The following is a 25,324-nucleotide window of genomic DNA, read 5'->3' as shown; positions in this document are numbered from 1 at the left end:
CTACACCAATCTGTAAGAAATTTCTTACACCCAGGTAAGAAAATAAATGCATAGCTATGCTTAAAGAATGCATAAATGTGCTTTCTAAATGCATGCCTGATAACAGAGGTTAATTCTGATGTCACATCAGGGTGGGATCCTGACCCGAATGGAACTATTCGACAATGGGTAGGGCTGCTGAGAAAATGTGAACCCCTATTACTGGAAATAGTCAGGTAGAGGTGAAATAGCCATCTGTTTAGGGCTGTAGTGAAAAGATATTTTTTGAGATTCTAAGGCCCAATATGGTTGTCAGTTCTCACATGAGGCAGTTTAAATTTAAATTAATCAAAATTAAATTAGAAATTCAGTGCCTCCACTTCACCAGCCCCATTGCAAGTGCTCTGTGGCCACATGTGTCTAGTGGCTTCCATGTAAGACCATGCAGAGAACATTTTTGTCATCACAGAAAGCTCTATTGGACAGCCCCCCTGTGAAGCCTTCCAACTCCTAATACAAAATGACTTTACCACGGAAAGTAATGTTATGCAGTTCAGAGACATGAAGATGTGTAAGACATGGTGTCTGTCTTCAAAGACCTTACAATCTCCTACAGAAGATGGAATACAGTGAGGGGTATGGTAGGGTCAGCCTTTCAAAGCACGGATGTGCTCTTTTAATCCTCTCATTAGTAACTTCTTCGTTCTCCTATGGAGGGTCTTTTGGATTTGCAATCTTGCTGTTCTGAGCACGCTTGCAACTGAGAAAGTGAAATGAATGCTCAGTGAATGCAAAAGAAGCTGAGATACTGTCTGAAGAGAGATCACACTTCAAATTGCATAACAAGGCCTAAGAGTGGCTTATTTGGAACAAAAGATCAGAGGCCACGGGTCTTTACCAGTTATAGACATGGTACAGAGGTCATTATATTTTACATAACAATAGTTGTACTTGTGCATGACTCTGGCCTTTCTGGTCTACCTGGCTATAAAAATATCAGCAACCCATGAGTCTGCTCTTTGTGATTGGTTTTTCATCTAATATTTCCAATTTAGTGATCAACAAGAAGATCCAGAGCCTTAGCCAGATATCCTGCTAATATAAGACATTAGCAAGGTGACAGAGTTTAGATGGCAGGATGCAAATCCATTTACACTGCTGGGAAAAATTCAAAGGTATGTCTTAGAGGTACTTTGTTTCTGGCAACATTTTTGCACATGGAGGACATGCTATTACGATCAGGGACCATTTATTCCCTAGTAAGTTATTAAACATCTATTCATCATGATCATCAAATGCATTTATTGTGTTCTGGAATTCGGAAGCGAGTTAGAAACTATCTTCTGGGAGTTTATAATCTCAGATGAAAAGCTTTGAAACCAAACCAAGGGACATTATCCCTTATGTCTTTGGACATAATAGATACACAATTTAAACATGTAAATCTGCAAAGAAGTTAAATAATAAATTGAAAAGTGCCTAGACTGCTTCCTCCTTCCTTTCACATGAATCATTTACATGGTAGTTTCACCCATTTGTTAGTTTGGGAATTTCTGGACTTTCCTTCAAATAAGAAATGGCTCATAGTGCAGGCCTGCTTAAGACTAGCACGAGACTACAGGATCTCTGAACCGTGTACTCACTGATAAGAGTTTGTACTGATACCTACATTATTGGAGCTGGTATTTTAATTACTAAGTATATATCTGTCTTCCCTAGAAGATTATAATCTCCTTGAGGTTATTACTCATTTTTGTGATCCCTCAAAGTTCTTAACTATTTTTTCTTATAGTCAGCACTAAGTTCACACTTGAATTAAAATGGATTCCAGGGCATTGCTTATTCTTGGATTTCATTGGTAAACAGATGAACTTGGCTAAGACATGATCAAAAGGCCATGCCTCCAGGTGAGCTCTTAGTAACCTTGGGGATGGTGGTTCACTAGGAAGCTCTATTTTATATTGTGATTTGTAGTTGTAGTTGTTTTCTAGTGGAAAAGAAACTTGTCTTAGAAAGACATTCTGTTTTCAGGAAAGAGAGGTATTAGACATTTGTAACTGAGGGAATCAGTCTGTTCTGGGACCTTCAAAGAAAAAGAAGGACAAAGAAGACATATGTTGGATAAGAAAAGAAGAGAATTAGGGTTGCACTGAAACGCCCCAAATTTCCAAGGCCTTTGGAGATGCCTTGCCACTCCTCCATCATAATTAGAAAACACTGACATTCAGAGCTGATTTAAATGCTTCCATCAGTCTAAAAAAGTGTTGCCTGATTTTACTCTGTAACCATGCTCAGTAATTAGAAACATAAGGCACTGTTCTGGATGTTTTCTTGGGAACCTACCCTCCCAGGCCTGGTGTCACTACCCATTGGCTACAGGACCTTTATCTTTTCTCACCATCTCTCTTAGGAGCCCCTGCCCAGGTCACAGGAAGAGTGTGAGGTTGCCATGGGCATTCCTGGGAAAAGTGGAGACCTCTGGTGCCACTTCAGACTCTAAAATACATGGAAGAAACTCATTTTGCCTGCCTCTTTCCTTGCTGAAGCTCTATAAATCTGTATTGCACTTGGAAGGCAGTAGTTAAAGTACAGTAAGAAAAGTGTTCAAATCAAAAGATTCAAAAGAAGGATCTTTGTGATGACCGGCTTGAAATGACATCTTTGTTTGTTTCTGAAAACAGAAAAGCTATTCCAATCGTTGATTCTAGAGTTCCTCACACTCTTGCTGGGAAACATGTACTTTGCAAAATGTAGGATTAGAATATGATCTAACAAGCAGCAGCAGCAGCTTTTTACTTCTGACAAAATCCACAAAGAAAATGGGAAAATACTTGTAATCAAGGACTTCAACTCAACAGTCACCTAACTTGTCAAATTAAAACATGTGGCAACCACCTGCCAAGCATCTTGAAACAACTATACCTTCTTATTTTTCTACCTGACCTGTAATCTCTTTGGAGCACATTTGCATTTCCCAATTTTTCACACTTAAACATGCTGTCCACACCATGTATAAAGATGACTAAGCAACTTTGTATTAAGTAACCGAAGCGAGTCCTGCCAATTTTAGAATAATTAAGTTTCTGCAATCTAATATAAACAGTTCCAAGAACTACTTGCGGCCTACCAAAAGTATATATTACAAGTAGTCAACACTGAGGCCAGCTGGCAGACAGATCAACCTATTAAAGTAGAATTGTTCAGAATTCAGAGTATTATTTTTCTTTTCTCCCATTATTTTTTCTGCACCCAACTTTGTTTCTTTGGGAATGTTTTCAAGTATACAAAGCAAGAGAGTAATGTGGAATTGCACCTCTTGTAAATGAATGAGCATTTCTCTCGAGATTCTTTAGAACCCACAAGTCAGTCCCATTTCAACGCTGTCTACACAGGCAGCCAAAGTAAAATAGAGCAAGTGAATCCACTTTGTTCCCACTCAAGCTAAAGTGTTGGTATTTTGCTTGACCATCAGAAAGGTCAACAGTGACCACCAGACAAGCACATTAAGTTATATGCCCATCAGACACCTGAAACATCTTCCTGACTGTAGATCTTGTACTGCCTCTACCACGTAGCTTGCTGGATCAAAATTTATTACTAATAAGGCTAATGTCATAGGTTTAATTCTACCAGGAATGAGCTAACTATTTGAGAGAAAAAAAAATCCTAAACTATTGCCATGTGCTTTGACATTCATCTTGGCCAGCTACATGGCAGATGTGGGCTGACAACTTTCAGCTGAGAACATAGAGATGGTTAGACCAACCCATCCCACCATGACCTTCAAGAGAGTGTATGGGACCTAGAGTCTGTCACACAGAGTGAAGTAAGTCAGAAAGAGAAAAACAAATATTGTATGCTAACACATATATATGGAATCTAAAAAAAAAAAAAAAAGGTCATGAAGAACCTAGGGGTGGGATGGGAATAAAGATGCAGACCTACTGGAGAATGGACTTGAGGACATGGGGAGGGGGAAGGGTAAGCTGGGACAAAGTGAGAGAGTGGCATGGACCTATATACACTACCAAATGTAAAATAGATAGCTAGTGGGAAGCAGCTGCCCAGCATAGGGAGATCAGCTCGGTGCTTTGTGACCACCTAGAGGGGTGGGATAGGGAGGGTGGGAGGGAGACGCAAGAAGGAGGAGATATATGTATATGTATAGCTGATTCACTTTGTTATACAGCAGAAATTAACACACCATTGTAAAGCAATTACACTCCCATAAAGATGTTAAAAAAAAAAGAGAGTGTATGGCCAAATGAATGGGAGTGTGTCATCACACAAAAAGCCTCTCCACATTCAACTGCATTTTAAGCCCTAATGTCTTCTTCACTGTGTTTAAATTCATATATATTCAAGAGTGGTAAAGGCTCTACAACCATCATCACAATGATAACTTCAATAAAAAATTCAACAAATATTTATGAAGTACCATTTGCTACCTTACTGGGTATAGCAAATAAGTTGTGAATGCAACTATCCTGCCCTCACCATGCTTATAGTCTGATGGTGGAGACAGGCAATAAATAAATAAAATACAAACTGCGACAAGGGTTAGGAATGAAAAATACAAACTGCTATGAGAGAACTACAGGAGTGACGAATGGTTTTCTTCGGGTTAAAATACGATATAAGCAGTAATAGCTTTTTCAAACAAGAATGATATTAATAACTACAGACATGCATTCATAAAGGGAACATAAATGTATGAGACTGGAGTTTGTATTTATTAAATATATAGCAATATCTATTACGTGCCAGGCACATGCTCTTCTAGGTGCTGATAAATCGAACTCTTCTCTACTTTTCTGTCCTAAAGAAGGGAGTGAAGAGTAAAGTAGCTAGTCAGGTTTGAGGGATGGTGAACTATTCTCACCCTTTCTCTCCAACCTCAGATCCTGTGTAAGTAATGTACAAATAATGACCTATGAGATACTGTCTGCTGGAATTGATATAGACATAGGGAATCCACTTAAGATATTAACTTCACACGGCTAAAGTGGAGGGCATCTTTCTAGAAATCATCCTGCTCAGTGACCTTCTGACAACAAAAGCATGTTTCTCACCCGCCATCAAGCAGAAATTTGCTGATTTAAATGTAGCTGGTCCACTTTGTTTTTTCAAATTTTGGTTCATGATTCCAAGAAATGAACAGCCCGTAATAAATTTACTCCAGTGGCAGAATATCTCACGACCAGCTTTTCTACTTTGAATACCGCAAACAGACCTTTAATTTGTTGACACACAGCCCCTGGACATTCATGAAAACAAGATGTTCTCTTGCTGCTTTTTAAGTTAATCAGATTTAAGTCAGGGTCTCAGCCGAATTTCAAAAACAGATGTTCCACAGCAAAAGGAGTGAACTGACCCCAGCAATGAGAGGCTGTTTCACTTGAACCTGAATATTCTTTGTTCGCAGGATGAGCCATCAAATATGCCTGAAACTGGAAACAGGAGCGACCCAAGGTTTACTACTGTCTTCATTCAATGACTGCCCTGGGGATCTGGGAAGGTTGCGCATCCATGACTCTTGGTTTGGGGCATAAGCTGATGCCTGGAAGGTTTAGGTGCCTAGGTTACGAAGGGGGTTAGTGAGGAGGGATGATCTTCCCCCCCACGCCACCATCCTGTTTTCCTATCGGCCTCGGAGGCCCTCCGTGGAATGGCTCCACCGTACCCAATGCCTCTCCTGACTCACACTCACATGCAAACACAACTCACAGCCAGGCCAACTCCTTAGTTCTGCTACAATCCAGCTGGTATTTCTGCCTCTGGGCCTCTGTCCCTGTTTCCTCTCTCCTGTAACCTGAAGTGCCCTCCGCTCCTTCTGCAAATCCCATATATTTTTCTAGAGTGTAGCTCAGTCCTATCTTTATTCCAGAATCATCCTCACTTTCAACTTCTGCAGCATTGTTAGCACTGTTCTTTTTGATGGTCAATATTATATGACTTTGTTATTCAAATGCTTTATAACCTCTCTTTCTCTTGAGCAAGTGTGAAGCTGCTTAATGTCAGGGCCTGCCATCTCCTTTGATATCCCCTCACAGTGCTGGGTGTTTTGCTCTGCCTTTATAGATGCATGGGAATAGCTGCTGAGTTGAACTTATTGAAAAGCTTCTGGCCTAAAACTCCCAAGTTCCAAAAATTCCACAGCTCTGGCGATTAGCACTGTTTGCCCTGTGTTCCTGTTTTACCTCTTCTGGGCACCTTCTAGAACTGTACTTTTGGCCTCCTTGTGGTCAGCTGGGGCCAAGTGACTAGTTCTGGCCAATGAGTTGTGAGCAGAAGTGTTATGTCACTTCTGGGGCAGACCATTTAATTGTTGATATTAGACCCTTCAGAGTTTTTTTTCTCTCTGCCATGGTAGCCAGCAATATTTCCAGATAGTAGCTCTCAGCCGGGGTCCCCAAGTAAGGATGGCAATGATGTGGACCAGAGACCCCAGCCTATCCAGGGTTAGAGAGAAAGCATGAGTGACCAACCTTTGTTGTTTAAGTCACTGAAATTTTGAGTTGTCCCTGACCCCAGCATAACCTAGCTGGCCATGGCTGACACTGCCTTTGTTAACTCTGTGATGAAAATGATCTTGCGATATTAGGCAGTGCATATCTCTGCTTCATGAAGGTACTTATTCAAATTGTCCTATTTTCTATTTCTGTTCTGTGACATCTAGTATATAAATAGGAATGGGTAGACTAATCAGGTAGGGCCTCAGGGAGTGGAAATGGCTCACTGGTTCCATCTGCCTACTGCAATGAGCCATAGAGCCGTCGCTAACTGTAGGAGCGCTCATGTATTACGTGTTCACTCATTTACACCAGGGATGACAAACTTGGGAACTGGTGGCCTATGGAGAATGCATGTATCCCTAAAAGAATTCAAATTCAAAATTTTAAGAAAACCATGCTGGGCAAAGGAAGCACATTTGCAGGTCAGTGTGGGCCTCAGGCTGCTGGTTTGTGACCCTTGATTTATACAGTCCTTCCTTAATGGCTATCATGTGTCAGGCCAGGCACTGTGAGGACTTACAAGAATAAACTTACAAGGGGATTCATATTAGCGTGCACTCTAGACAGAGGTTATTTAGTTAGCCAGCGGTTATATAGCACGCACTATGGACCCAGCACAGTTCTAAGAACTTTATAAATATCAGTTTAAATCTTTATAACAATCCTTATTGTCTCCAGTTTACAGATAGAAAGACTAAGGCCCAGAGCAGGTGTGTCATTTGCCTAAGGTCACAGAGCTAGCAAATAGTAGAGCTAGGATTTACATCCAGGCAGCCTAGCCCTAGAGTCTGTGCTTTTCATCACAACACTATGCTACGTCTCACAAGACCTGTAAATGCACAATATTTACGAGGTAGCTTATGGCGAGAACCCCGTTGATGAAATGATCATGTGATTGCCTGAAGGATCTATGCTCCTCTACAAATGCCCCTGACTAGAAGCTGTTTCCTGTCAGGAGGATTTGGCTTGCTTGATGTTAGGGTGAGTCCATATTTGATGTTTATTAGTGAAATAAAAATCAATCTTCTGTTTATATTCATTTGGGCTTTGGCAAACTGATCTATTATTTCATTTAAGCGAGGTTCACTTTAGAAAATAAGCTGAATTTGTCCTAAAACCTTAAAAAAAATAAATTACATCACTTCACACTTTGACTATTTCTTTGCTTTTTCATTTAATTAGTTTTAGACAGGAAGCAAAATCACCCAAGATTATATGTTTGTGTCAATCTTAGGGCAGACTCAGATATTGCAGGACCTGAAAATTACTTGGGAGGCCTTTAAGAAGGAGAATACAAAGTTAAATGTAAAAAATTAGGCAGGGGTGTGGCAAAGGTCTGTTCAAGTGAGGGGCCCTGTGGCTTAAGGGCCACTGGTTTCATGGTGAATCTCCTTGGGTCTCTCACCTTTGATTCTTATGAGCATTCCAATAAAAATGCCACAAACCCTTACTTTGCTCTTAATTTTCAATTATTTTGATACTACAGTTATGTTCACCCCCTAAAAAATTCTTCATGAAAACCAGAATTTAGGAAACAAATAAGGAAGGGAGCGATTAAGCATCATTCTTCAAAGAGATTTTCAGAAAAGTAGAATTACAGATATAGCCAGTGCACTGCAGTGTTTTGCCTATAAACCACAATAATTAGAATGATAGGTGGATGAGAGGGCAGAGAAATGTAAAATATTATGACTCTTTGTCAAGATGAGGACAATGAAAAATAAAGTAACAGAAATCACAATTTACATCAATGAATATATTATCTGAGTCACTAAATTTTCACTGCATTGAATAAAAAAAAAAAGAAGAAGAGTCCATTTTATAGGAAGGAATGGAGGAACACCAGAATTGTTGATGCAGCCCAGATCTAATACAGTCCTGGATGGAGAAGTTCCAATTCAATATATAGCTGTAGAGTGAATAAATTAATGAGTGACTGAATATGCATGTTTGAGGAACAAGCGAAAGGACAGATGGTGCTAAAGTGGTCACAAGCCTCCCCCATCAACCCCAACTTACAACTGCACGTTTTCCTTCTAAACCATTAGCCAGCAATCTGGGGGAGGCAGTAGATATGTCCCCAGAGTCTCTCATTATAACAAATGTCTTTATTTTATAAATCTTGTGAGTCTGTGATGGAATCAGATTCACAATCATGGGTATAATATACTTATTGGAGGAATTCTTTGAAGAACTTGGAGAAAATGCTTTTAGAAGAGCTCCTTCCTTCAGGCCCACCATATGTTTGTATTCACTCCCTCTCTGCATCCTCTGGGTATGATAAACACACTTTTCCCCAAACTTAGGATGCCCCATTCCACAGTATGTCATTCTTGGTCATTAAATAACAGGACTCGATATTAATGTTGGCCGTCTCCATCCCTCTTTAACAAAGTGTTTTCAGCCAAAGATATTAAACTAGTCAACCACTCTTTTCCCCTGTCAGAGAAACAGCCAGCATCCTGAAATTACAGCTCATTTGTACCATGCTGGCGTGAATATTCAGACTCCATTTGTCTCCAGCTCTTAAAGGCTGGTGTTAGCGTGAATGATAGACATTTTGTTTTGAATTAGCAAAACGAAGGAGAAAAAACCCCAAATAATAAGTTTGGCCTTAAAATATCTGTTTCAGGGAATGCCGCTCTGCCTTTTCCTCCAGTAAAAGTCGATTTTAAAAATATCTAGATTTAATTTGGCATTAAGTTGGACTTGGGATACAGAGAATAGTAGGAAGGAAAATGTCTCAGTCTTTTCCCTCCAGATTGAGCCTTTGAATCCTATTGGAGGACTGTTGCGTGGACTAGTGCAAGATGTTTACAACTTTGTTTTGTTGAACATCCCAAAGCAAAGTTTGGAAGTAGCTGAGTCTGTGTCCTTGAACTGTACAAATCCTGTCACAGTTAGAACCTCAGATTTTTGAGAGTTTTGTTTGAATGCTAAATAGCAGGATCATTTTTTTTTCCTCTTTACTGCATACTCACTCATGCTTTTTGGAATAAAAGTCTGGAAAGGAGTTCTAGACAAGAACTCCTGGCACCATTGTTTGTTTTTCTCCCTGCTATCTGTGCCCTGATCTTGGCTTGCCCGCCCTGACACAACCTCTTTCCATCAACAGCTGTGCTAGGCAGGAAGGTGTTCTCCATGGAGGTACCTCTTAAGGCCAGGTGCAATTCCCTGGCCAAGGAAACACCATCACTTGGCCAAAATTACAAAATACATGGTGATGCTGGAATGTCCTCTTACCTTCCTTATCATGAAAGTTTCCAGAATTGGGAAGACCATGAGAATCCATGTTCCTTGTGTCCCCTCAATTCCTAACCACACTTGGGCTCACGGTGTATTTTCCTCTTTATACCCCAGGACAAGGACCTGAGAGCAGTTTTCTCAGGGTGAGATGAGGCGGATTCAAGATCTTTTCACATATGAGCCTCATCCTACAGTCACTACCAGAAATCTGTAGAAAAGACTATTAGTGTAAGAAAGACCCCTTCAGATCCTGCTATAGCAAGTATGGGCACATTGAACTAAACAGGAGACTGAACACTTTGTCAAGGGTGTCCAGGGAGGATTGTTCTGCAAAACTCAAGAAGAGAGGAAGGGGAAAACCCCTTCTCTTTCCATTCCATCTGGAGCTTCCACTGACTCCAAAAATATTGGCCCACAGTGGTTATAAAAACACCCATTTATGCTGTTCTAAAACAGGGCAAAGCCTGCTAGGTGCTTACGACTCAAAGCACTTCTTTTACATGCTCATAGGAAAATTATCTTTCTCTCCAAATTCTATGGCTGACTGAAATTAATGAAACACAGCCGGGAGGCACCTCTGCTGGCCACTGGCCACCATGCATTTGAAACACCCCACTAGGCCATTCATGGATTGCAGCGCTGTTTTATCTTGACTTCAGAATTTCTCCTTTCTCATTTTATACAAATAGCAATTTATGTAGAAATCACTGACACAGGTGTCATTGGCATTTTAGGTAACTGAGCGAAAAATGGCATCTTTTCCCTGGCAACTTGAAGAATATCAAGAGGAAAGGATGGAAGTGAGGGGTACTTGAAAAACTCTGATCTCTCAAAGTTCATTTTTAAGAAATGGAAGGGAGTATGCAGAGGAGGAGGAAACTTGCAGACCTCTGATAGCCTCTTCCGCTAATAATCAGACAATCCAAAGAAAGATCAAGGGTTTCTGCTAAAGAAAGAGAACGAATGGAGAAAGAAAAAAAGCAAGAAAAAGAAATGACACTTTAGAAAATAAAAGAGGAATGAATAGCTTTCCCCCTTCAGTTTGCATCACACTAAGCAGGAAAAAATTGGGAAGTTCAGTGCTGGGGTAAACATGGCCCGATTAGAAATGACATTTGATAGTGGGGCCCAGAGAGGAGAAGCTTGTTATGGCCACCACAACTCATGGACTGGCCTCTCCATGCCTCATTAGCCCCCATTCTGGCCTGGGCATGAAACATGAAAATACCACCAATGCCTTCTTGAGGGCCCAGGAGGTATGGGGTGACCAGCAGGGAACAATGGACTAAGGAGGGGGTTCAGTGCAAAGGAGGTACACTCCCCCCGACCAAGTCCTTTACTGACTGTCTGGACAAGATGATGTTCCATGGCAACGGAGTCCCAGCCTCCTGACCCTAAAAAGGACCCGCCTTCTGTCTCTTTGGACATTAAGGAGTCTAATCCTGGGGTTCCCCCACTGTGCAGTCTGATCAGCTCTGATTGTGATGAAGAAAATGGTCCTAAAGGAAAGTGTTGATGTATGACATCCCTGGGCATGCAGCTGGGGAGTCAAACACATGCTCATGTGTGGAGTTAGCTAGAGGGGAGCAAAGCTGGGTAGGGCAAGCCCCACAGGAATGGTTTGGGGCATAGCCCCTAAAGGAGAGGACAGAAGAAGGAATAAAATAGGACCAAAGGAATAAGTGGAGAGAGAAATAGATAGATATCCACATTAGCTAATACACATGTTCTTACAAACCCTCATTAGAAGTCGCATTTAGATTTCTTCCCCTTGAGAGGGTCCTCCTCCTGTTATTTAGCAGGAAAACTTTCTACATGCAATTTCTGGTGGCATTTTTAAACCACTGCTCCTCTCCCTCCACAATCTTTCTGGGTGGCGTCATCCACTCTCACGGTTTTAATTCCTATGTATAGGTTAGGACTGTGAAAATCTCTATCTCTAGGTCTCACCTGGGCTTCAGACCTGCATATCCCTTGTTTTCTAGACACACACCCTTGGCTGTCCCACAGGCCCTTAAATTAGCAAGTCCCAATCTAAACTCATTGTCCTTCCCTCTTGGCTCCCCAAACAGTGTTCTCACAGAAGGGTGACTGTATCTGGAGCAGGTTCATGCTATTTACTGTCTCCTAACTCTCTGAGGAGTGAGGTAAGTCTCCTGCCATCAGTTAACCATATCTTTCTTTCAGTCCCTCTTTCCAGCTTTGACTTATTTCCACCTCTGGGGGGCCGGGGGGCAGGCAGCAAGTGAGGAGAACGCACCACTAATAATCATCATTTGGAGGTAGTCTTAAAGCAAATAAATTATAGATTCAGAGACTGCATCTTCTCATCTATCCATTCATGTATTCATTCAGTCATTTAATAAGTACTATTAAATGCTTACCATTTACAAAACCTCCTCTAGTGCTGCCAGAGATGTAAAAGGCACACTCTTCAACTTCAAAAATTACATAATGTAATAGGGAAATGAGGGATGTGTACAAAGGACTACAACACACTGTAGGAAAACCAGATATTCTAAGAGTGATATAAATGCTAAGGGAGTTCAGGAGAGGAGAATCAGAGAACAGTCCATATGCAACAAACTAAAAATCAGCATACTGAGAAAAAAAGATGATGGGGTATTATGGACTGAGTTGTATTCCCCCCCAATGCATATGTTGAAGTCCTAACCCCTAGTACCTTAGAATATAACTAAATTTGAAGATCAGATCATTAAAGAGGTGATTAAGTTAAGATGAAGTCATTAGGGTAGGTCTTAGTCTGATATGACTGTTGCCCTTCTAAGAAGAGGAAATGTTGAAGAGAGAGAGAGAGACACCAAACATGTGTGCTGGCAGTGGGATGGCCATGTGAAGACACAGGAAAAGATAACCAAGAAGAGAGGCCTTAGAGGAAACCAAACTTGCTGACACCTTGATCTTGAACTTCCAGTCTCCAGAACTGTGAGAAAATAAATCTGCTATGTACCCAGTCTGTGGTATTTTGCTATGGCAGCCAGAGCAAAACTTTTCTCCCTACTAGAGCCAACCTCAGAAAAATTGTGAATGAGTGAAGTTTCCTTTAGCTTCTCCATCTACCTTCTGAAATCCCCTCTTTCTGTTCCCCAGGTAGACCTTCTGCTGGTGGAAGTTCTCCCAGGGGAGGAGGATTTGCTGAGAATGAGGGGTATTTCCTCCTGAAATCATCAGTGTCTGTTCAAAGGTGAGCTTCCTCACCCTGAAGACTGACTCATCATCTCTCTATTCCCTCAAGTCAGCAACATTCTTCTTGGGAAGTGAGAACTTCATTATTGATTGGGGACAGTTTTGCTTAAGACATTATATATGCAGGAAAAAATTAAAAATAAAGCAAAAAATCAGATTACAAAGCTGGAAAACAATTCCTTCCAAACTTGTTAGATTACTTGGTAAGTAAACTCTGAGGAGCATAGCAGAAAGCTTGGTTCCACACATGCATCTTTAGGTGCAAGAATTTAGAAAATCCGGCAGAGAGGCTATGTAACTGCTAAGATCAGAGGCCCTCCCCAGGAAAATCACATAAACGCTACTCACAGCTAAGCAATCAGATGTCCACTTGTGAACCTCTGGTTGATCACCAATCCCTAAGAATTCAATTGGATGATCTTGAAACTTTTTAATGATACCTGGTATAAAAGGAGGATGGAAACGTAAGTGGAATAAATTTTAGTTAACGTGGAACTACATATTTTAAAATACAATTTCTTCCTCGGGTACTGTTGTTGGTTAGGACCATAAAGGGGAGATAAAGCACAGATATAAATAGATATTGTGCAATTGCATTTTAAAGAAAACAAATACAATTATTACAGAGTCAATCCCTGAATTCTTCTAAATAATGGAGGGGAGAAGGTGGTATAGTTAGTACAAAGCAGTGAGTACTACCAATGCCAACAATCAAAGACAACAGGCTTCAGAACATAGTCAGAGACACTGCCTTCTCTAAGCTCATGCTCAAAACCTTCTAAGCCTCAGACTCTCAAAGTCTTTCTGGAACCTTTGTCCAAAGTTTTCTGCTGTTGATGGTCAGGAACTTGGCTAACAGGTAGAAGAGGAGGCTCTGGAGGATTACAAATAATTATATTAAAGTATTGGTAGATAATCTAGAGTTAACTCTCTTGCACTTGAAACACAGCAATAAATATTAAATATAAGAAGGGCCGGGGCTTCCCTGGTGGCGCAGTGATTGAGAGTCCGCCTGCTGATGCAGGGGACACGGGTTCATGCCCCGGTCTGGGAGGATCCCACATGCCGCGGAGCGGCTGGGCCTGTGAGCCATGGCCGTTGGGCCTGCGCGTCCGGAGCCTGTGCTCCGCAACGGGAGGGGCCACAACAGTGAGAGGCCCACATACCGCAAAAAAAAAAAAAAAAAAGAAGAAGGGCCAAAGAAATAATTACCTGGGACAGTAAATCACCATCACACCCCTAAACCTGCCCCAACACGATGTAACAAGGTATGCTAATGGGTATGAATATGGAAAATGCAACTCTGGGTTTTAACGTTTGCCTTTCATTTAGTAGAATAATGGGCTCAAGTGGACCTTAAGAACATACCTTGCTTTCCCCCACCCCACCCTTTGCCATTTCTCATTGGAAGAAAATAGAAGTTCATAGAGTTTAAGGGGCTGGCTTGGAATCACACTGCTGGAAATTGATCCTGGATTCCTAGATTCTCATTTCAGTTTTCACAGGTAAAAAACAAAACAAAAACCTGCCTAGCATGTTATCTATGGTTTGCATCCATCTGACGAAGGCTGGTTTGCAAACTAGGGATTGGGGAACCTTGAGAGGCTTGTAAATTGCTCAGCAAGACAAGGTGCCATCCATTTCCTTATTCCTGAGCACTCACTCAGGCTATCTTCAGCTGCCCTCCATCAACCTCAACCACCTCTTCCAACTTGTCCCAAATGCACTCGTCTAAACAACTGTTGTACTGTCATGCATCTAGAGTACCTAGCTCAACCTAATCAGGATTTGGGGGGCTGGGACCCAGGCATATGTGTTTCTCAACTGTCCCCGGTGAATCTACAGTGCTGCCAGGGTGAGAGTCACTGAGATAAAGATGCAGCATTCTCTTCCAAATCACTGAGCCCTGGGCACATGTGGTGGTCAAGTGAGAGGGCTCCGCTCCAAGCCCTGCTCCTCTCGATGTGCCAGGAACATATTGGGGATATGCCAGTGAACAAATAACCATTGTACCTGGCTTCATGGCACTTATGGTGTACTGTCCCCCTAGAACAGAGGTTCTTAGGCTGGCCACCTATCAAAATCTTCTGGGAAAGCTGTTTTAAAAAATATGACATGACCTCCAGAGAGGTGCCCAGGAATTTGCACCTTAAAAGAAGTTCCCTACATTCAGTTGCTGATGTAGATTATAGTACCCATCCCACATAGGCCTCCCATTCTTGACTCTCAGGCTTCAACTAAGGCATAGACAAGAAGAAAGCAAGGAGTTACTTGCCTAGATTGTAAACGAACAAACCAAGAGATTTAAACTTGCAGGGAAAAAAATCCACAGTACCTTCCCCAAACCCTCTGGCAGAGTCAGTGTTTATTTGCCTGGTTTCTCTTTCCCTGGTCCCAATTCCCTCCGTTTTTTTATTTTTAAAATTGGGAATGAATAAAGAAAAAATAAAGAAATCAGGGATCAGGGGAAAATTTTTTTGTTTGGTCTGTAGAGTCTCTGCATATGTTTATGAACTACCTTGTTAGTGAGAAAAAGACAAAAAGGCTTTTGAGAGAAACCATAAATAGCAAAGTGACTAAATGTAGCATTTGTCTTCGGATATACTTTCTATTTTCAGATTTACGATGGAAGGACAGAAGGTTGATGAAGCTCTCACGCCTTGTTTTAAGATTTTTCTCTACTGTCAGCTACCTTGCAACTTCAAATAGATGCCTGGGTGAACCATTACTCACTGGATCCCTTTAAGCTTTTTATTCAGTGCCCAGCACATAGATTCTGACTGACCTGGCTCAGGGGCAGTTGCTGAAATTCTCTGCAGGCAAAGCTAAGTCTAGACCAGACATAGTTAGGAAAGGAACGACCCGAGATGAAGGAAGAGGGGCTGGGAGAGAGAGCTGGACGGTGTGAGGTAAATGAGCCCGTTTCCCTACCGCAGTCCCCTTCCCAGCCAGTGGCAAACAGCCAGGTGCTATTTATTGCTCCTTTGATTGAACTGTCTGCGCAGGCATGTGGGGAAATTTGGGTTTTATATGAAAGCATTCACTATGGGAGAATCAAGGTGTAATAAAAAAGGAAGGAGGAATTTCTCTCCTTTCAATAAGCTTTCTAGTCCTCCAAGAGGAGGGATTTTCCTAAAACCCTTAGGAAACGTCTACCTAAAGCCATTCAGTAGCATGACAAACAGAAACTAGCCCCTTCCTAGGTTACACAAATGGAAAAACATTGACAGTACATACTTGAAAAAAGTGGTGACAATTCTACTTTAAAATTCCTACCAGGGCTTCCCTGGTGGCGCGGTGGTTGAGAGTCCGCCTGCCGATGCAGGGGACACGGGTTCGTGCCCCGGTCCCGGAAGATCCCACATGCTGCAGAGCGGCTGGGCCCGTGAGCCATGGCCGCTGAGCCTGCGCGTCCGGAGCCTGTGCTCCGCGGCGGGAGGGGCCACAACAGTGAGAGGCCCGCGTACCGCAAAAAAAAAAAAAAAAAAAAAAAATTCCTACCACAAGAGTTCACAGAAAGATGCCATTTTTCAAAGGGACACCAAGGCGTTGGATAAAGGGGAGGGTCTCAAATGATAACTTATTATAACAGGGAGTTATTGTGAAGGTTAAATTAGGGATCCTTTATAAAAATGAATAACTTTATGGAGTCAGCAAGAACCAGGTTTTCATTAATTTATAATTTTGCCTTGTACAGTCGAGCTAGGATCCTTTGATTTGAACATGAATATTTATACTAAAAAAATCCCCCATGACTCTTTTATAACATCCCCTGCTCTCATTATGGAGATATTAATAACTACTGTGTAATAAGGCCTTTTAGTGCCAGGCCCTGTGCTAAGCTCCTTGCACACATCTATCTCATTTATCACTACAACAACCTAGTGAGATACATGTCCTTAACTTAGGAGAAGCACTGAGAAATTTGTTGTGTTTAAGACTTTTGCCTAAATGCACCCAGCTAGTAAGTAATGAAGCCAGTATTCAAATCCAGGGGCTGACCCAGCCTGATGGGTGTATGGGAAGGATACACGTCCACATTCATTTATTCATTGAGTGAGTTCTCTAAGCCAGGATGGGACACACAGGGAGGAGCAAGGACTCTGCTTTCATGGAGCTTACATTTTGGTGGAGTACAGACAGCATACATGTTTCCAATAGTGAGTAAATAAAAGAGCGTGATGATCATAGAGGGCCACTGGATGGTGAGGGATGGTCTCTCTGAAGAGGAGATATCTAGGCTGAAAATATATTTCTAAGAAAGAGCCACTCATGTGAAGAGTGTTCCTGGAGGAGCCCTTGAGAACCCTGGTGTGAGGTAGAGGGTTTTATGAGATGACCGTGTGCTCTGCGATCATGGAACTCTTCCAAGTTGTTCAGTCCATATGGGATTCGAGCTTATCTGTGTATTAGCAGAACACGCAATGCTGAAAGATGTGCTGAACAAAGGGACTTACCAAAAAATTATTCTCAAAGTACCACCTTTGCCAGAAAGCATGAGGGTGGTGGAGGTGCTGGTAATCTGTCCCTACCCCTAGGGGAGAGTGCCAGGGATACACATGGTCACCTGTGCGTCCAGTGTCCAGAACAGTAGAGGTCCCCCTGTGCTCCTGTTCACTTGGTAAACCTGAAGAGAGCTGCCTTCTGTGGGTTTACATGAGTTCCTTTCAGTCTTGTGCATTGGAGGATAAGGCAGAATATTTCTTAATAATAGAAGAATGAAACACTACAGGATATAATCCTTGGAATGCGAAAGGAATGGTAAGAAGCTATTTCAGCAGGAAGTCACATAACTTGTGTAGGGATAATTGAAATAAAATATTTAAAAATAGATCTATGGGTTTTAGTCAAAATGTGTCAGTAACAATAAAACTTTAATAATTGTCTCTTGTGAACTGTCTCTGTTTTGCATTTATAGCTGAATATGGGAGCTAGGAGTATTTTAGAAAGGAATAAATATGTGATCTCAGGGAATCTGGGTCATTTAAGTAAATACTAATGAGTGAATTGACCTTGACCAAGTCATTTAAGCACTCTTGGCCCCTCAATTTTTTCATCTGTAACACGAGGCATTTGGAATAGATTTTTAAGATCCCTCTAATTCAGATGGTTTATGTAGAATTCTATAGCCTTTTAAGGGAAAAAATGTATTGTATACGTCTCAGTATCTGTGAATGACCTTGTTATGGTTGTGAATAAAATAAGTTCAATCACGTTCACCCTTTTCAGCATGTAATGGGTTTCCCAGAGAAAGGTATTGCTTTCCAGGGACCACCTACCCTACCCTTTCTCCATTATTTCTAAGAGATGAGTATATTTTATAGCTCTGAGAGAAAGGATAATGTATCACATAATAATATCTAAAATCTGTTGAACACCTACTATGTGCAAGGTACTTGATATCTGTTATCTAATGAAAAACTGTGAAAATAGTTGTTCTTAGTGTCCTATTTGAAAGTAAGGAGACAGATTCAGACTCACTGTCACATAGTTAACAAGTAGCAGAGTTGACATCGCAGCCCAGATTTGTTTGACTCCAAAGCTCTTTCCATGACTGAACACTTGGAGTAGAAAGGACAAGAGTATGTAAGAGAATAAGAAACTAAGCAGAATGTTTCTGAAAAGCACAGCAGAATTTTCTGCAGTCTCATGGAGCTAAGTAGGAAAAACTCAAATTTCAAGAAGGAAGAACCATTCTGGAGTTGATATATCAATATCTTAATTGTGATGGAATTTACACAACTATCTGTAGTGTCAAAACTTACAGAACTGTACACTAAAAAGAGTAAATTTTACTGTATATAAATTACACTTTGATAAAAAATGGAAGCAAGGAAAAAAAAGAGGAAAGGGTCTTAGGATACAGTCTCAGTTAGACCTTTGTAGAGTTCATCCGTGGAGAAGGGGCAAAGTAGAGGTCAATGGGGTTGTACAAAATGGCAGATGAGTTTCAAATCACCTCAGCCCTAATTCAACGAAAGTGAACTTCCCCAACTCTATCAAACTACCAGAAGATAGAGTAAATCAATGGAGGAAAGTAACGTCACCTAGCACCTCAGTTGGATATCCACATGGACAAACAGAAAACCAAATCTTGACTTTTATTTAACATCATATGTTCCCCTCCCCCAATTCCAGATTGACTGTAGATCTAAATGTGAAAACTTACACATTAAAGCTCTCAGAAAAAAGAAGTTACCTCCATGATCTTGGGATACGCAAAGATTTTGTAAACAAGATGTATAAATTATTAACCATAAAGGAATAAAATTGATAAACTGTACTGCATTAAAGTTAAGGACCATAAAGAGAGTGAAAAGGCAAATCACAGACTGAGAAAATATATATTAGTAAAACATATATCTGACAAAGGATTTGTATCCAATATACAAAGAATTCCCACAAATCAATAAAAAAGATAGATGACTCAACAGGAAAATAAATAAAGACTTTAATAGGCACTTCAGAAAAGAGGATATTAAAATGGCCAAACAGACATGAAAAAGTAATCAATCTCATTAATCATTAGAAAAATTCAAATTCAAATTACACACCACTAGAATAACTAAAATTTAAAAGACTGACAATTCAACGTTTTGATGAGAAACTATAATCTTATGCACTGCTGTGGGAATGTAAATTGGTACAATCACTTAGGTAAAATATCGGTATTTGGCAGTATTTGCTAAAGCTGAATATTTGTAGATCTGGAGACCTCAAAATCTTACTCCTAGGTGTATACACGGCAAAGATCCATGCATATATTCATCAGAAGATGTGAACTAGAATGCTCATATCAGAACTATTCACCACAGCCACAAACTGGAAATCAACTCAGTGTCTATCAATAGTAAAATGGATAAATTGTGGTAGGAAAACGATGAAATACTGTATTGCAAATTAGAATAATCTAAGTATCACTCAGGCAATGAATCTCAGAAACACAATTTTAAACAACAAAAGTCGGACACCAAAAAAAAATTCTATAAGATTACATTAATATTAAATTCAAAAACAGACAAAACTAATACTTGGTGTTAGAAATCAGAATGATGGTTCTCCTGGGGCAGTGGCCAGGGGTGGCGGGGAGGAGGCATGACTGTGGAAAGGGGCACGAGGGGGGCTCCTGGGGTGCTAAGTAATGTTCTGTTTCTTGATCTGGGTGCTGACTACATCACTGTGGTCATTTTGTGAAAATTCATCATGCTGTACAGTTGGGATTTGTGCACTTTTCTGTATGTTACACATCAATAAAACGATTATTTTAATAATGTGAATAGAAAAAGATGAAGCCTCAATCTGGAAAGATGACAACAAAAGGGAATTTATGGGCTCAAAATACATAAAATCATGAAAATTCAATATTCCCAGTCATATATTACACTAGTAGGAAAATGAAATAATAAAAAGAAAGACAAACAATGAGAGAAAACAAAAAGGTAATACAAATGAATGTACTCTGCAGGGAGAAAATTGTAGTCGGGAAGGCTGGGATCAATTTGGCCAGTTATTTCTAAATTAAAAGTCAACACTGGATTATTTACCAATGACTTAGTGAACTTTCCACATATATATTTTGGCTTACTATATCTTAGAAGGGAAATATTGAATGTTTTTGCAAGTGGCCCATACCAAAGCTATTCAAATACAGGGACTACTTATCATCTTAAGATGTTGTGAAACCTCGCAGTGCATTCAGCCCCTTGCTTACTAACCACAGTTTCCCCTCTTCACTTTCAAACACCACTCTTCCCAAATCTATCTCCAGTGCCTCACATGTGCATTAAGTGCTTGCACTGCACAAAGTTTCCTCTTCACTTGTTTCAATTGTATGTTTCCATTTAAGCTTTTGCCTGTGTATCTTGAGCAACACTTGTCTATAGTTTGCTTGTATTTCAGTGTGAATTTTTACATCTGTGGGAGAATCTTTTGATTTTCATAGGATGCATTTTTTTCATATTATCATGGAATTATGCATACGGCCATACACAGATATTTGTATAAACTAGTAGATAAGAGAGACAAGGTATATTAATAGGATACTATGTTAGGAATTTAGCTACCAGGCAGACTAAATAAAGCTAGAGACTAAGGAAACTGCTCTTATAATTCAAGAAAAAGTCAATTATCCAATGAAAGTAAGAATTCTCTCGGCATTCTGCAACAAACAGATTCACTGGATTGCTAACAAAGCTTTACACTATTCAGTTGGGTTGGACATAGGTCTTTCCCTTGAAAGCAGCATGGAATTGTGAAAGAAGACAGGCTGTGGGGTCGTAACAGAGGTATGACCTTAGGGAATTTCTTTGTGGGATGTCAGTTACTCATTTAAAAATGAGGATAATAATAACTGCCTTGAAGCGTTTTTACTCCTCTGTGCCTAGGTAGTTTTTTGTTAATGCCTCTATGGAGGCATTGCCACAGCCGGTTGTCATTGTATGAGCATGGGCTTGTTGATGGCAAGGACATGGTCTTACCCATAATTCTATCCCAAGCATTTAGCAAATTCCATGACATATAATACGCTCCATAAAAGTTTATTGGTGGGCTTCCCTGGTGGCGCAGTGGTTGAGAATCTGCCTGCCAATGCAGGGGACATGGGTTCGAGCCCTGGTCTGGGAAGACCCCACATGCCGCGGAGCAACTAGCCCCGTGAGCCACAATTACTGAGCCTGCGCGTCTGGAGCCTGTGCTCTGCAACAAGAGAGGCCGCGATAGTGAGAGGCCTGCGCACCGCGATGAGGAGTGGCCCCCACTTGCCACAACTAGAGAAAGCCCTCGCACAGAAACGAAGAGCCAACACAGCCATAAATAAATAAATAAATAAAATTTAAAGGAAAAAAGTTTATTGGTGAGTGAATGAATGAATAAATGAGATAACATATAACCTAGAATGCTATAGGCCCCCAATTAACATTACTCCCCTCTTTTTCTCCTCCTTTATTATTCTCTATCTGGAAAGTAGAATGAATCAACCCTTAGTTTATTTCTATTAGGTGGCCAGGACTAGCAAAAGTAGCCAAGGAAATTTTTCTGAATTCCCCTTAAAATTTCATGGGAAGCCAAGGATATAGTTTATATTTTTGTTCACAGAGGAGCCAATTTTGCACAAGTATGAAGATGAAAAAACATTCTTATTAGAACAGAACAAGATCACATAATAGTACAAAAGAAGGGCTTTGATATCTTAAAACAGTGCCTATTTGCTGCAGCCTTTCCTATTTATTCTTGGACAGTTTTTGAATTAAGAATAATCCATGATGCCGTTTGCATTGGCCAAGATTTTTCAATTGTTAATAAAAGAATCAGAATAGATTTTTAGAGGTAAGATATTTTCTGATCAGAGAAGCATTAAGAATGTGTCCATGGCAGGGTGAGGGTCAGAAGTTTATTTTTAAGCTGTATGAAAAGTTCTCTACTTCTCTAAAGCAAGTCAGAAAGTGAAAGTAATTTACGGTATTATGAAATTTCTGGACTTCTCATGGGAAAGTGGCTGACCTCAATGTTTGATAAGCTTCCTGTGGCTACAAACATACAAGCCATTGACTCCTAAGAAAAATGTAACATTTCTCTTTACAGAACCACGGTGTGCCTGCAGCTGGAATTTGGTTTAACTGCCTCACATCAGGAAAAACCTAATGTAGATATTTTTAAATGTCCGAAGCTTGTGGAGACGCAGTCGTAATTGTCTCTGTCACCATCATCATCATCATGAATATCAGCATCACCACCATCACCATCATTATCATTATCAACAAGCACTGATGTTTGTTTGTATTATTTGTAAGGCACTGTGTTAAATGCTAGGGTTCCAATGAGTGATAATAAGTGGTACAATTAATGTATATTAAATTTTCCAAAGAATATAGTCTTCATGGCACTCTTCTGCCTATGTGGCTATGTATGGCTTCTTTATTTTTTAACTGAATATATATTATTTACCATGTATTATTTTATTTTTAAATAACAGTGTTATTAAGATATAGTTCACATACTACACAATTCATCTATTTAAGTGTGTAATTCAATATTTTTTAGTATATTCAGAGTTGTGCAATCATGACCACAATCTTAGAACATTTTCCATCACCCCCCAAAAATCCCTATACCCTTTAGCCACCTCCCCCCACTGCTGAAAGAGCCCCTATATCTCCTAGCCCTAAGCAACTACAAATCTATATTTTATTTCTATAGAGTTCCCTGTTGTGGACATTTCATATGAACAGAATCATATAATATGTGGTCTTTTGTGACAGTTCTTTCACTTAGAACAATGTTTTCAAGGTTCATCCATATGGTAGCACGTATCAGTATTTCATTCCTTTTTATGGCCAAATAATATTCCATTGTATGGATATATCACAATTTGTTTATCCATTTCGTTTGTTGATGGGCATTTGGGTTGTTTCCATCTTTTGGCTATTGTGAATAATGCTGCTATAAACATTTCTGTACAAGTTTTTGTGCAGACATATGTTCTCATTTCTCTTCGGTATATAGCTGGGAGTGGAATTGCAGGGTCATATGGTAATTATTCTACGTTTAATTGTTTGAGGGACTATGAGACATTTTTCCAAAGTGGGTGCACCATTTTATATTCCCACCAGCAGTGTATGAGGACTCTGATTTTCCTACATCCTTGCTATGCAAGAGGAATAACTTATAAATATATCTCCTGTGCAGTAAACTTCAGGCATATAGAATAAGTTTGATAATTGTAAGTTTAAATAAATTGAACCCATTAGTTCCAATAGGCTCTCGGTTTATTAACAATCTCAGTACTCAGGAGTTTTGGATATTCACAAAGAAGCAATGTCCTAATTCAGTACTTTCTGGTTGAGACTACAGGTAATCAAAGCAATTGGATTATTTATTCAGTTCAGTCAACTCAGTGGAAAATTTGAGCACACTTTATTGATTTAGTGAATTGATTTTCTTGTTTCTGTTATATAATATGTACTTTGTTTAAAGTATTCTTAAAACTTTTTCTAGTGTTAGCTTTGACTACTGATTAAAATTTAAGTACCTGAGAACAGGGCTGTATATTATACTTTTTTTATGGCCAGTTGCTTAAGATGAGCAAAAACACAAAGCAAAATAACACTGAAAGTGGAATGATCCTGTTCCTCTTCTCTACCTTCTAATCAGCTAGCACTGCCCAACTTTCTCTTCCATTCCAGGGCTGTGTGCCGAGACCTAATCCAGTCACTGTGAAGCACAAAACTCTGACCCGGAATCTGAACAGTGGTAGGGCTGTGGGCTCAGGTCAGAACCTAGAATCACCTTGTCTTACCCATGTAACAAAGGCAAAACCATCAATGTGTGTAGCCCTGAAAAAAATTTGCTGGTTGATGTCGTTCCTCAGCATTAAAAAAAAATCAGTCTCTGCATAATTTATTTGCACATTTAACTCAAAGAGTAGCCAGTGAAGGCTGTAATCCCATGGATGAGATACAGAGGCCTTTACACTAGAAAACTGGTAAAACGTCACACTCACTCTGTCTCTGTTCATCATCACCCAGTTATCAGAATGTTTGTGGTCTTGGAAACTGGACATCGGCAAACACAGCAAAATAACAATGCACAGGGGACCATTTTGTGCACAGGGCCCTGGGAAGGGCCAGTGGAATTCCTCTGATCAGTCTCCTTTTGACTTTTTCCCAGAGACCTTGTTTCTGCACTGAAATGTCTGGAATGCTTGGTAGGGATGAAGTGGGTTGGTCACAGGGCAATTATGCTACTATCATCAATGAGATCAACCATTTGTGGACTGATTTCCAAGTGACTAGTGGTATCACCAGTGGGTTAAGAATACAAATGATAGCAATTTTACAGTAAACAGAGCTTTCACAATCCTTTTCCCAAATGATTTTCATGTCAAGCCTGGAGATCAGTAAGACAAATATTATTGGCAACATTTTATAAATGGGACCTAGAGAGTCCTGGAGAGGTTAAATGGTTTACCCAAGGCCTCTCAGCTAGTGGTGAGTAGATCCAGGTCCCCAAATCTGTTCGCTTTGCAGAACACCATTCTGCCTCTCATTGGTTACTTAACAACCAAGTTCATTCAGCAGGAGCTGGTTATTTTTTATTTTAAGACAAATCAATCACTATATTTATTTTTAGAAGACAGATGAATCCACTGATTTGATTCCCAACTGCTATCATGGGATAAAAATTTTCAAAATGACAATCCTGAGAACTGATTCTTTGTGACCCTTGCAAGTTGCACTGTCTTTGCAGTAATGACATAGTGGGGGGAGTGTTACAACTGATAAATCCTTCAAGTAACCATCCTAACCCCAAAGCATTTGAACATCAAAATAGCTCTGTCAAGGAATGGTGGCCCATCACAGTGGCTTTCCACGTGAAGTCTC

General features: G+C 40.3%; 1 protein-coding gene across 7 annotated transcripts in view; it reads right to left on the bottom strand.

Annotated features, from left to right (window-relative positions):
• Nucleotides 1-25,324, bottom strand: part of CALD1 (caldesmon 1) — a 182,832-nt gene that overhangs the window by 102,821 nt on the left and 54,687 nt on the right. For 6 of the 7 annotated variants that reach the window (XM_081243805.1, XM_081243806.1, XM_081243801.1 and 3 more), the window contains exon 2: nt 13,296-13,387. The exons of the other annotated variant lie outside the window; for it this stretch is intronic. The gene's annotated coding sequence lies outside the window, so the exon portion shown is untranslated. The remainder of the gene's footprint in view (nt 1-13,295; nt 13,388-25,324) is intronic. 7 annotated transcript variants of the gene reach the window in all.

This window comes from Mesoplodon bidens (genome assembly GCF_964165515.1).
Source record: "Mesoplodon bidens genome assembly, chromosome: 9".
Lineage (NCBI taxonomy): Eukaryota > Metazoa > Chordata > Mammalia > Artiodactyla > Ziphiidae > Mesoplodon > Mesoplodon bidens.
Note: the sequence above shows the minus strand (reverse complement) of the source record. Positions and strands in the feature narration are given on the sequence as shown.